This window comes from Miscanthus floridulus, chromosome 14, assembly GCF_019320115.1.
Source record: "Miscanthus floridulus cultivar M001 chromosome 14, ASM1932011v1, whole genome shotgun sequence".
Lineage (NCBI taxonomy): Eukaryota > Viridiplantae > Streptophyta > Magnoliopsida > Poales > Poaceae > Miscanthus > Miscanthus floridulus.
The window spans coordinates 11861545-11875895 of NC_089593.1; the positions used below are offsets into that span (position 1 = coordinate 11861545).

Sequence of the window (14351 nt, forward strand, 5' to 3'; positions counted from 1 at the left end):
TGCTTAATGGAGGATCCCAGAGAGGATCACTGGGCTGCGGTGAAGCGGCTACTGCGCTATGTCAAGGGGACGGTGGATCGGGGAATCATCTTCCCCAAGACCAGAGGGAGTAGGCTGCAGCTCACTGTGTTTAGCTATGCAGACATGGCAGGGGACATCGATGGACGGCGGAGCACCTCTGGCGTGCTCGTCTTCCTCGGTTTGGCTCCAATTTCAAGGTTGTTGCTAAAGCAGAAGGTGGTGGCGCTACGTGCGAGGCAGAGTACGTAGCGACGACCACAGCGGCGTGCCAAGTTGTGTGGCTGCACCCGCTGCTGGGCGAGCTGACCGGTGCGGAAGCTCACCCACCAACACTGATGGTGGATAACTAGCCCGCCATCGCCGTCGCGAAGAATCTGGTTCTCCACGACCGGAGCAAACACATCGACGTGAAGTTCCACTTCCTCAGAGACTGTGTCGATGGAGGGCAGATCGTCATCGAGTTCGTCGAAACTGGTCGGCAACTCGTGGACGTCCTCACCAAGCCGATCGGCCGTCTTCGACTCACGGAGCTGAAGAAGATGATCGGCATAGAGGGGGTTCTAGGGTTAGCAGTAGGATTAAGGGAAGAATTGTTAGATAATCTGCTGCATCCCTTGTATGAATGCGCAGCAGGGGAAGGCGGCGCCGAAAAGGGCACCCTACTGCTGCACTGTAGCAGCTGCAGAGGCAAGAGCCAAAGTCAGCCCTGCTGTCATATCTAGTCACTGTAGCAGCATGGCAGCTACACTAGGACTAAATGGATAGAGTTGTATAAATAGTTTGTCACTGCAACTCAGTAAAGAGAGAGTTCAGATTTGCCATCTCCTATACAGAGTTCCGGCCAACGCTGGTGTATCTGCTGTGTGTGTGCTCTGTTCTCCCTCCCTTTCTCTACCTCTAGCCATAGTGTGTGGTCGGCAACGACAGTTCATGGTTGGCATCGCTAGTGTGTGCTTGGCAACACTAGAGAGTGGTCGGATATCTCCATACCGGAGATCGACGGGCCAACAAGGAGCAAAAGACTTCAGCCTAGTAGTCCTGCACTGAGCACAAGAAGCAAAAGAAGGCTGAGTTTGTGATTCCTGTATGACAAAATTTCCTAAATGTGTGTTGTATTAGAGATGTCTGTGTCATGTAATGGATGCAAACCTGTGAGAATTTTTCTGTGCATGTGAACCTGTATGTTACTCCTATTGTGATCATGGATGCTAAATCTTCTAGTTATATCGAACCTGTGACAATGTTTCAAAATAAATGTGTTATTGTCATGCTGCATGTCATCTTATGAATTTGGATGTTGTTGGAGACCTCATTTTATTGTTGTGTTTCATGTACCTGAAGGATTGATATTGAACTGTATATTATTATAAGTAATTATATAAGATGATATTAGTTCCTTTATTTATTTAACACAAGCAAAAAGTGAAATATAGCAGTTCTAGATAAAAACATTCAAAAAAAGATATCAATATCAACCATGGAATGTAAAAAAACTCTAGGGGTAAAACAAACATTTCTCCTAGGACTTAATACCGTTAGCCGTCCAAACTGATGAAAATGTTAAATATGAAAGAAAAACTCGAGTGGAGGATATATAGGAAAGAATTTCAGTTTTGGTGCCAAATAGAAGAGGAGCATTATTTCCGGTGTCAAATAGGAAATTTTCTCAAAAAAAAATAAGGCAGGTTCCAATCTTCAGGCTCTTGAATTCAGGATTAACAAACAGCATTTTTTTTATTTCACAAAGAGGCATCACATCACACACAAATTCCTGAAGGTTGCCAGAGTGAAGTACAGACAGGACCTCGTCGCAGCTGTCCCACTTCTCAAATCGATTGTCTAAACATTTTTCCAATGTACATATTCAAATCGGGCAACCTGAAGATGGCTGTTTTAGAACAGAATGTATAAGGAGCAGCTCGGGACTCTTGGATCCTTCCCAAACTTGATTGGGAGGCACTAGCGTGTCCGGACGTCCGGACCCAGCAGCGTGTCTGGACGCAGCTCCACACCCGTACGATCCACACTAGCCCGTTTGATACGATACGAGTGACTCGCCCCAACCTTCCCATAGCGCGCCCGTCCACAAGCACGGTGCGTGCCGGCCCCAAACCCGCCCCGTCTGCAGCCCAAGGGCACCGCACGCCCCATCTCCCGGCCCCAGCGTGCCCCTTCCATAGGCCCCCGGGCTCGCCGCGCCCCATCCCCCGGCGTCCGGGCTGTGCCCCCATGACTCTATAAACGTATGTCTGAAACATGAAACACTTGCCACATGAAAACGCTTGAATGCAACATACATATGAAGGAGATGAAATATTTGGAACATACACATGCAACATATGTGTGAAATATATGCAACATTCAGATTAAACACTTGCAACATGAAAACACTTACTGCAACATAAGACTGAAACATTTGGAACATACTGTTGCAGCATATGTATGAAATATATGCAATATTTAGATCAGAATGCTTGCAACAAACGTCTGAAACAATGAAATATTTTGAACAAACGCTTGCAACATATGCAACATCCCTAATCTACTTTTGCAACATCCATATAAAACAATTGCAACATACCTCTAAAACGTTTGAAACACTTGAAACATGCATTGCAACATAGGGGAGGGGAGGACTGGCCGGTCAATTCTGGCCTTCGGGGTGGGAGCCGGCGGCGAGCGGCGGCGTGCGACCACCACCACTGGCCGTGCTCGTGGGTGCCCTAGGCTCGGCGGGGAACGACCCGAGGCGCCTCGGCACGTGCGCCCAGCGGCCATCAGAGGGGTGGCGGCGGCGAGGCATCCTGGTGGCATTTGGGGTTGGGGGAAGCGCTCTGCTATCATTGGACGCGAGATAGAGAGCGAGATATGGGGAGAGCAGAGGCAGCGCGTGGGATGGGGGCGCCTCGAGGGATGGCCGCGGCGGGCGGGCCGCGCAACGGGTGGGCTACACGACGCAGGGGTCGAATCCGCGCAGACCGGGCGCGTGACGGGCGGGCCGAACGACGGGAGGGAGCAACTGTCGTGGACGAGGCGCGCGTCACAGGCGGGAGCGAGCATCATGGGCAGAAGCGGCGAGGCGAAGTGTGGCACGTGGCGTCCTGACGGACGGACGCCGGCATGGGGGCATTATCGAACCTGATTAGGAAGATACGTGTTGCGTCTCAGTGATAGTACAACTAGATCAAGTTTGCTAATTAAACAGACATTTATTATTTTTGGATTTTGGACTAATCAGACGTCTTCAGTAGTGTACAACTGACTACAGTCGTGTTGCTTTTTTTCTTGCTTATGCTTGATCAACTGTAAATATGTCCCAAGGTACATTCATTTTCATAATGTCTTCTAGCCATAATACTACTACTTTGGCAATGCAGGTTACACCAGAAAGGGTTCAAAGGTGGATATCAGCCCAAGGAGCTGCACCAGATTCAGCACCATGAACACCACCTGATCACCTACACATTCAGCAAAACCATGAGTATGCACAAGTTCCTCTTGCCTGTCAACTCTCATAAGAAAATATCATACCTAAAAAATTTGTGCTGAACAGTAAGATGGCAAGCTCACTATGTAAATAAAATGGATCTTGATGCAAGTTAATAGTAATATTGATAGTTTACTTGGCAGGAAAGCAGCATCTTGACGTTTTTGTGCCCATGAGAATCTGTATGGCCCATATGCATTCAGAGTTAGAATATACAGTTAACTAGCTGAATGCTGGTAGTGAATACATATATCCATCATCAGAAACTAAGAACATTCTACCGGGTTAACTAGCTGAATGCTGGATACTCATGTATTGTTTGAAAAGGAGAGATAGAAATAATGACTTACAGAGCCCCTGCACCTACTGGAGCAATTGACTTGAAGAATGACATTGCAGTTGTTGATATACCATTTGCGGTGCCTCTTTGTTCTTGGCACTGGAATTTAGTTTCAGATATATTACATTGTTTTGTTTGATTTGTGTAAGCATACTATCCCAAAAAAAAATGATTCACTTGAGTTCATACGTACCACAGCATTATTCTTTTTTTTTCTCGAACGCGCAGGAGAACTGCGCATCAATATATTAAGAAGAAAAAAGGAGGGGGAAAAGAGCCCCAAAAAACTGTTACAAAAACACAGAAACAAAAAACTGTTACAGAGAAAAGGGTCTGCAACCCACCCTAAGAACCCAAACTACGTTGTGTCTCTAGAGAACTATAAGGCAGGACCAAAAAAACCACCGGACCCAAAAAGAGCTAGGAGGTAGGAGCCAGGGCAAGGAGATAAGAAACTCCTCGAGCCCCTGCTGCTGACCACTATTGAGCTTCTTCCTTAAAAGCTGAGAGGACCCTAGCTAGGTTAGGAGTTCCACCATCAAAAACACAATGATTTCGATGCTTCCAAATTAACCAAGCTCCCAAAATAATAATGGAATTGAACCCCTTCTTCACTTGACCAGAAAGCCTGCTGCAAGCACCCTCCCACCAGTCCACAAAAATCAAATCAACCATTTGTGGAGCCACATCTTGCAGTCCAAAAGATTGCAGAATGTTGTACCATGTTTGCCGGGCGAAGACACAAGAGATCAGAAGATGGTCTATTGTTTCACCAGCCTGATCACAGAGTGGACACTGCGTTGGGTGATCAAGACCTCGACGTGCTAGTCTGTCAGCTGTCCAACATCTATTGTGAGCTACTGTCCACATGAAGAACTTGCACTTCCCTGGGGCCCAGCTCTTCCAGATCAACTCCCAAGGACTGAAATGAGTGGCTCCAATGAACAAGGCCTCATAAGCCGATTTATTAGAATACATACCGGAAGCTGAAAGTTTCCAGATATGTGTATCTTCCACCTCAGGATGCAGTACCACATTTGACAAAAGCCCCCAAAGGTGAAGGTATTCAATCAGAACAGGCACACTTAAAGCACCTCTTATATCAGAAACCCATTTCCCCCCCGTGATAGCATCGTAAACTGATCTTTTCCTTGCTCTGGTTGCTATAGCGCTAAACAAATGTGGCATGGCCTGTTCTAAGCTCTGACCAAGCAACCATCTATCTGTCCAAAAACGAGTATTTTTTCCATTGCCTACTACTGTCTCAACAGCCATAGCAAAGAAGGCTTGGACTTGAGAATGAGCTTGGATGGGGAAAAAACCCCAGGCTTTGTCAGGTTCTGTTTTCTGCAGCCATAACCATCGGAGTTTTAAAGCCCATCCCAAGTTTTGAAGATTAGAAATACCAAGACCTCCCAGATTCAGAGATCTAGTGACCTTTGGCCAGGCTAGCAAACAGTGCCCCCCCCCCGACATCTCTTCTTCCTTTCCATAGGAAACCCCTTCTTATCTTATCAATTGCCTTCAAAGCCCATCAGGGTAGATCAAGTGCCATGATGATGTAGATCAACATTGAGGTGAGAACAAACTGAACCAAGACCACTCTTCCAGCTTTCGTAAGCAAATCAGCTTTCTAGCTTGGTAGTCGATCTGCAATTTTCTCGATGATGGGCTGAACCTGTTCTTTGGATAGCTTATGAGGAGAAAGGGGGGCCCCTAGGTATTTACAAGGGAAGTCGGAAAGCTGACAAGGTAGGGTTTCCTGCAGGACTGCTCTATCATCCACATTACACCTTATAGGGAGAACACTACTTTTCTGAAGGTTTGTTGTAAGGCCGGATGCATTTCCAAAAAGTTGCAAGATATCCAAGGTTATTTCAATGTCACTGGTTGTTGGATTCAAGAAGAACACCACATCATCTGCATACAAGGAAATCCTATGCTCCAATGCCCTTCTGGCAAGTGGCTGCAACAAATTCTCATCTGCAGCTTTCTTCACCAAGTAGTATAGCACATCCATGACCAAAATGAAAAGCATCGGTGACAATGGATCCCCTTGCCTTAGACCACGCTGGTGTTGTATCCTTTCCCCTAGAGAACCATTCAATAGCACTTGAGTGGATGAAGTGGCAAGCAAGCCGTTGATAATATCACACCAAACTGATCCAAAACCCAAACGTCTCATAACTTCTAATAGAAAAGGCCATGACACCGAATCGAACGCCTTATTGATATCCAATTTTAAGAGGATACGAGCTTGTTTCTGTTGGTGCAAGAATTTTGTAGTATGGTGAACCAACATGAAGTTGTCTAGAATGAAACGACCCTTGATGAATGCACTTTGATTAGTGGAGACCAACTGATTCAGAGAAGCAGCAAGCCTGTTAGCTAGGATTTTTGTTATGAGCTTGGCAAAAGAGTGCACCAAGCTGATAGGTCTGTACTCCTTGATGCTTATAGCATCCTCTTTCTTTGGCAGCAGGGTGATGAAGGCTGAATTGAGTAACTCAAAATTAGCAAACTTTCTGCTCCAAACAGCTGAAATAGCAGCCATTATTTCCAATTTAATGATTGGCCAGCAAACCTTATAGAACTTTCCTGTGAAGCCGTCAGGGCCAGGGGCCTTGTCTGACGGTAGGGAATTGATTGTTTTCCAGACCTCCTCAACAGAAAAAGGAGCTTCCAATTCACTAAGATCAAGGTTTGGCATGTCTAGTTCTGTCAAGTTAACTGTCACATCCCTGTCAATGCTCCTTCCCAAAAGGTTGCTGTAGAAAGCAAAAATATTATGCTCTTTGTCTTCGTGCTTGGTGAGAACTACCCCATCATCACTTATAAGTTTACTAATAAAGTTTTTCCTCTTTCGGTGGCGAGCATGTGCATGAAACAAAGCTGTATTGGCATCGCCCTCACTGAGCCAACTGATGCGAGATCTACTTCTTGCAATGGTGCGCTGCAGGGAGGAGAGAGCTAAACAGTGAGGCTTGAGTTTGTTTTTTAAACAAAGCTCTAGCCTGGAGAGGGCTCGATTATCTTGCGCTATTTCTAGCTGATGGAGAACCTCCCTAGCAAGAGCTAACTGTGAGTTAACATGCCCAACTTTTTTTTGACTCCAACTTTGCAAACTTCTCACTGTTGCTCCGAATTTTCTTGCCAGGGTGTCAAAAGGACAATGAGAGACTGGTTCAGAAGCCCAAGCAGTTGCCACACCCTCCTGAAATCCCTCCAACTTGGTCCAAAAAGCCTCAAAATGGAATCTAGCCTTCCCTGGCTGAACATCATTCAGCCCAAGAAGAAGGGGGCAGTGATCTGAGCCGTCAATTGCACAACTCTGCAAGAGACAGTTTGGAAACAACAGTTCCCATTGTGTTGAGCAAAGAACTCTATCAAGTCTGACGAGTGTAGGCACGTCCTGGTGGTTTGACCATGTAAATTTACGACCAAGCATAGGCAACTCTTTTAATTCTAAGTCGTTGATCAGGCGACGAAATCTTCCCATCATTGTTCTGTTAACAAGACTGTTGTTCTTATCTTCAGTTCTTGCTATTAAATTGAAATCACCAAGTACTAACCACGGCCCGATACAGGCAGCTCTCACATCTCGAAGTTCTTGCATAAACAGAAGTTTGTTGTCATCACCTTGAGGGCCATACACACAAGTAAGCCACCAGTTTTGTGAGCTGGCCGGAGAGAACTGAAGTGAGATGCTAAAACTATCAACTCGGGTGGCACTGGCAGGGCCTAGCCCGTGACGCCATGCAACCAGAATTCCCCCACTTGCACCAATGGAAGGCAGCTCCACCCAGTAGGGAAAATCAGAACCGAGCAAAGAAAGAATACAACCACGAGAAATTTCAGACATTTTCGTTTCCTGTAAGCATATAATCTCGACCTGACAAGAAGCAATCAGGGTTCTTACAGTATCCTGGCGTGCTTTAGAATTTAATCCACGCACATTCCAACAAAGTATCTTGGATGGATTCATTTATCATAATAAAGAAACGACCTTGGGCGAAGGAACATCAGCATTCAGCCGCGAGGTCCTGTTCCTCATCAACAGGAGCAACCCAACCGAAGAGCGCTGCCAGAGCCTGAACATGGATATCAGGGAGCGATGCCGAACCGGTGAAAAGCTTGCAATACTCTTCCAGGCTTTGTTGATCAATGCCGGTCGAATCCCCAATAAGGTCCAGAGCCCTCATCACTGTCTTCATTGTTCTTGATGGGGCCCCACCTCCATTAGAGTCTGGCTGCATTCCGGCAATGCGACGGCTGCGCCTCGGAGGAGCACGCTGAACACAAGCACGGGAACGCAGCCTGTTGGCTCTTGGAGTAGGGAGGATTTTCGTCGTCTTCTTTGTCATCTTCGCCAGGAAGCGTCTTCGCTGGCTCGTGAGTTGGTTCGAGTTGGGTGTGCCGGGGAGAGTTGGCACTGCTACTGAGTCTCCGGCCACTTGACACCCAGGTCCAAATGCATCAGCCGCCGGAGACAAATGGATATCCTCACCGACGGGAGACAGGCATGCGGCCACATGCGGAGTTTCAGCCAAGACTGCAACACAACCAAGACCAAGAGTGGGGGTCTGGTGTGGAGTCCCGACCTGAACTGCGACGCCCGCAGGCCCGGCCAAGGCTTCTACGCTTGCCAAGAGATCTAGAAGTGGAGCCGCGACCATGCCATCACTAACAACCAAACGACGACGCCTTCTGAAGTAAGTCTTCATCGGGGTAGCCACCCCACTGTCCATCACGATGTGCTGAATTGCGACATTCACAGGACCGGTGATGGCCAACTCCTGTGTGGGGCCCATCGTCACCATAGCCGGACTGTGGATTGGGATTTCATCTAGAGGTGGGGGAACAGAGAAGCTCGCACCGCAGTTGTCTCCAGTCGAATGGCCCACCATCGATACAGCAAGTGGGCCTGCTTGTGAAGGGCTAACAGGCCGTTTCCCAGGCAATTGGGCCGTAAAGTCACCCTCCTTGCTCACGAAGACATCAGTGTGGGAGCAGTCCAGCCGAACCGGCGAAACAAGACCCACCTCCGACCGCCAGAACGGAAAATCCGGCTCCCGTGGGAACAGATCTTCAAATGTTGGTCCAGGATTAATAACCTGAGCCGCCATGTCTTCAATATCCCCAGGCGTGGACGAGGCAGGCGAACGACCTGATGACGGTTGCGGCGCCTCGGGTTCTGAGGAGAGCAGCCCATCAATGAGTTCCTCGCGAACCGTCCCGTGATCGACTGCTATCGGACCAGCGCCCAGTCGCTGATGCACAGAACCCCGTGGAGCATCACCACGGGTGCCAGAACCAAGGGCGGCGGAAGCCGGCGCGTCAGCCGCTGGCTGCCGGCGTCGACGCCTCCCCTGATCGGAGTCCAGATGCGGCGGGGGCGAGGGAGGACGATCATCATCCGCACCAACCGTAGGCGACACAGAAGCATCAATCTTGATTTCATACCTCAAAGCACGCTTCACAGGGGGGGATTCCTCAACTTGCACCGGAGGCTCAACAATGTCCAAGTCCATGACCGCAGGGATACTCTCCGGCTGGGAACACCAAGCCTTGAGACGGAAGGACGAATAATCCCTGCGATCGATCGTAGCAGGATGGAGCTCGCGCACCCAGCACCACTCGTCCAGCAAGTGTTCTGCTGTCTCCAACTCCCAAGCGTGCGCCGGTATGCCGCTCAACTCAATGTCGACGAGTGAGGGCAAAACCACCTCAGTAGCACTCATGAACCGAGACCAATGGCGGAAGTAGAGGGTGAACGGAGGCAAATGTAGAGGCCGTCCCTCATTGTAGACCCGAACGGCCGCAGCTTCGTCGGGGAGGATCAGCAAGAAGGGAAATTCCTGTGTTGACAGTGATCAGTATATGTTGCAAAATAAGATTATGTAGACTTGAATACCATTAAATTATGGAAAACTACTTCTATTCATTTGCCACTACTTTAGCTTAGTTGTTCAGAAAGTTATCATTTATTAATTTGAACTATAAAGAAACAATTGAAAGAAAAAAGGCTCACCGCAAGAGCACTTCTCATCATGGCAGCAGAATAAAGAGCAAATGAAAGTTTCACTCCCGATAGGTATGTCATAAAGGGATAAGTTGCAAGAACAAGTATAGACACAGCCTGCAACACCATAGTTGAAATTTAAGCTATGATCATGAATATACTTTTTCTTTTTTTTTCTTTTTAAAGACACAATAGGTGACAACTCACAGATGCAATACGTGATGAGTTCACTGCTCCAAGAATTTTATGAACCCAGCGATAAATGATAAGCTGGTATACTAGAAGACTAGCACCTGAAATGTAGGGAGGAAATTAAGCCCCAGTTATAAAGAAAATGAAAGGAGAAATCCATATCAGTGTCTATACATGCACACACGCACACCGTACTGCAAAAATCCGCCTTCAAGATTCAGGAACAAATAAAATTCACCTATGAGCCAGAGGGCAGGCGGATGGAATACCTGCCATAGCAAGAACCTGACCAATATCTTCAGTTGAGAAACTAAGGCCGCCATACTTCCAATCGCTCACAGCCACAAGGAAAGTATCTAGTATTGAAAGATGTACATTACAAGATGAAATTAAGTAGTTAAAGCAGTACTAGACAGACAAGATGTTTCAACTCATGAGGAATATAGACTTACTGAAATATCATTTAAAATTTAAAACACCCCACTGAGTAGCAATATACTAAGTAAGACAGGGATTCTGAGAGACTGATTTTTTGTACCTCACTATATGCTGTGTCATGAAGACCAAAAAAGCAGTAAGGTAGCATAGTTGATATCCAAGGCCTGTTCTGGAGCAAACTCTTCTTCTTGCGAGGTGGATCCCAATAACCCTCTTCTAATGACAATGCTTTAAATATTTTGGTATCCATTTCGGGAACTTTATGTTTATGTATAGTCTCCTGTAATAGCTTAACAGTGTGTCTTGAATGAAGTTAAGTAAATACTATTTATTGTTTTGTCAGTGTAGCATAGAATACATGGCAAGCATATTTTTTACAAAAATGACACTAGTCCACTTCAGTAGTTGACATCTTGGGCAGAGCACTCATGCTGCATTTTATGTTTATTGTTTGGGGAAAAAAACTATAGCACACAAAGGCAAAAATGTAACAGATACTAGTGTTAGTGTTTCCTAAAGGAAATTTAAATGATCAGAGCTTTTGTTAGGTTAAAGTGTTACATACCGGAAGCCATTCACAGCTTATGAGGACAATTGTAGCAAATGCTGATACACTTAGACAGGGTAAAAGATATGAAAATCTGCAAAATCCAATTAATTGAGTTATGATAATCTGCAATGTGCACCATTAATTCCTAGCAATTTGTAATTCCTTAATAGACAATATGTGTTGTGCTTGAACGACTTACCTGCCAAAGACAGAATCTTTGGAAAATATGTGAGGATATTTCTCAGTTGGCTGTGAAATAAAGGATACTGCAGTAAGAAAATGAGATATTTTTCTTTTCTTTTATTTTCTTTTTGAACTGGTACCTGTGAAAGGTAACCTCCAAGAGCTGGACCAACAATAAGACCCAAAGCCCATGCCGTGTTCACCTATGATTGAAGTACACTCAATTGGACAAATCTTCAAAATGAAAGAGTTATGTAATAAAATATAATGTGGGTAAACAGTAAAGAGCTTGGTTGATGAGATTACAATTGAGAGTCCAAGTGCCTGATGTTCGGCTTGACAAACTTCAACGCAATATGCCTGAAATGTTTAATAAATGTAACCTCCAATTTAGCATACTTCTTTTATAATTTTAAACCCATGAGTTGCAATCTAGATGACTTTATTGGAACTGGTAATTTAGAAGTACCTTTATTGGGGCAAGCAGGCCATTTAGAGAACCCAGCACAAGTCTTGTAGTAATTGCCATCCAATACGTTGTAATTAGACCAAATAGTGTGTTCAATATGACCCTACAGAACGCATGCATGTGGGTAGATGAAACTGAGTCTTTCTGCATCAATATAGAAATCCAAATCCTAGATGATCTAACACTTGGAATTTCTGTAATACATACACAGACAAGATTGAAAATGCGATGACAGGCTTCCGTCCAATACGGTCTGCGAGAATGCCCCAGAAAATTGAAGAAAAGCTTCTGCCCACCATGTATGATGCAGCTACAATTAATTGGAAACAGTGGCATAAGTATTTCACCTTTTATTTTATTTTCTACAATATTTGTACTCATTTTTGGATCATGTGTCTAAATTGTAAATCGGTGGTGAGACGAAAACCATACCAAGAAAACCGGCATAAAATCCAATGTCTTCCTCTGTTTTAGCAATGTGGAAGTCCCTTACCTATATGAAATTAAAAGTGGGAAAAGAGAGATCACTAATGAGCATAAGCTAGACAACATAATGATCCATTTAAGTTTATGATGACATTAGGTTGAATGACTTCAGACCGAGGAAACTGCTTGGGTGTGTAAATATAAATAATATCCTCACAACAAAATGCACATGCACATGTTTGCAAGACCAAAGCCTAGACCGGAACACATTCATGTTAGGTTGATCTCCACCAATTGGCCCGGCCAATTGGGCCCTTGATCCGCGCCCTGATCGGGGGCGCTTAGCCTTTCTACTGGTTGATGGGCCCCCGTCGCGCAGCGCCATAAAAGGACGGTGGGGGCTGGGGCACAAGACACGAGGTTCACCACAGCTGCCAGCGCCCCATCATGTCCGAACCCTAGTCCGATCTAGAAGGGCGCGCTGTAAGCGGTGGGAAGCCCCATCGCCTTCGCCGCCGCCACTGGACCGCATCTCCACGTCGCTGCTACCTCGTCGGGTGGTGCCATGGCCGCGACTGCGCTCGACATGAGGTACAACAGCAAATCATCCCATATAAGTCAAGTTTTCCCCACTGATCTACGCCTAGAGGTCTAGAATATCTATCAATGGTACTAGAGCCATGGTTGCTAGTGGGTAGATCCAGTTTGGGGTAGAAAACAGGAAAGAAATCAAGAAAGAAGTGATCCAAATCGGATCAAAAACCCAACCCTAACCCTAACCCTAACAGAGAGGTCGGCGAGGGGAGGGACCTACCTGGTTTTTCTCGCCGCCATCACCATCGCCGTCGCGCGGGAAGAAGCTCCACCGCCGTCGAACCGGCATGTGGGGAGAAGCCGAGCCGCGCTCGTCGCCGTGCGCGCGAGCCCCGGCCGAGGGCACTGTCACAGGACCGCTCGACAGCGGCGCGCTCACCCACTGGGGAGCGCGCTCTCCAGCGAGGGGACCCACGGCGGCACCGCACTTCGATCTAGGGTTTAGGGCGAGCCCTCACTGCAACGTCTATGGGGACTAAGAGCACCACCGCGGTGCCGCTCGACGGCGCCGCGCGTAGCTCCAGCCGCACGCGTGCACCGGCGAATGGCACCACGGCTGCGCCGCCACCTCCTACGTCGACCTCAGGTGCGGCATCTATGGTATGCGGCAAAGAGTAGCTAGGGTTAGGGTTAGGGGAGTGGAGCCAGGCGGAGTCAAGGGCACCGTCGCCCAGACCGCTCGACGACAGCGTGCTCAGCCTTGGGCGAGCGAGCTCACCAGCGAGGGGACCGACGGCGGCGCCACTCTGCTGTGCATCTCGTCTCTCTGCTGTGACACTGAAGAAAGAAGAGAGAGAAAGCGAAGAAGGAAATGACACTAGGGTTAGGGCGCAAGCGGCCGCGGTGTGATTTTGATCGGACGAAACGCACGACGAACTGTCCGATGACATCTGACGGTCGGCAGAGCTTGGACAAAAAGTGGCCCAAGCGGGAAATGGGAATTGCTGGCCCAAGCCTAGGTTGTGGCCTAGGCGCGGGGGAGCACGGCGCGAGCGGCTACCGCAGGCCGGTTTTGCCGCTGCTGGGCCGCGAGCGCATGGACGCAGATGGGCCACGGACTGTTTCACCGGGCTAGGCCAAATGAACAGTACAGGCAGAGTTTTGTTTTATCATTTTCAGAAGCAATTTTGATGAATTTTGTGAAGTTTTGAATCTCTGTCATAATTTGAACCAACGGGATAATTTTTTCAGAGAGTAGATGAGTGTGGAACCTTGGGCCACCACCGGGCTCGCCTGCCGCTCCCAGAAACCGTAGCCGCCGACCTGCATCACTGTGTCGTGGAACACGGTGTCCCAGAAGTCGTAGGAGGCGCCTAGGACGGCGTCGCCCGAAGCGGCGAAGGTGCGGCAGCCGGTTGGCGAGGGGAAGCGCGAGATGGGCTGCGGGGAGCAGGTCACCACCACCATCTTGATCTCCTCCTCGTCATCGGCGACCAGCAGGTCGTACACGAGGTGGCCCTTCTCCTCGTCGTGCACCACCAGAAGCGGCCGGTCGGCGGCCATCGGAGTCGGACCGCAGCAGCCGCGTGCATAGCAATGTCTCTCGCCGCGCGCAGCCAGGGTTGTGATTTATAGTGCATGCTGCCTGCCCATCGACCAGATCTCGGAATCCTAGCTTTTGACATGTTC

The 14351-nt window shown here is 47.7% G+C and overlaps 1 pseudogene; it reads right to left on the reverse strand.

The window, feature by feature from the left end:
- Window positions 1-3399: 3399 nt before the first annotated feature.
- Window positions 3400-12195, reverse strand: LOC136505209 (protein ZINC INDUCED FACILITATOR-LIKE 1-like; annotated as a pseudogene).
- Between the last annotated feature and the right edge of the window lie 2156 nt (window positions 12196-14351).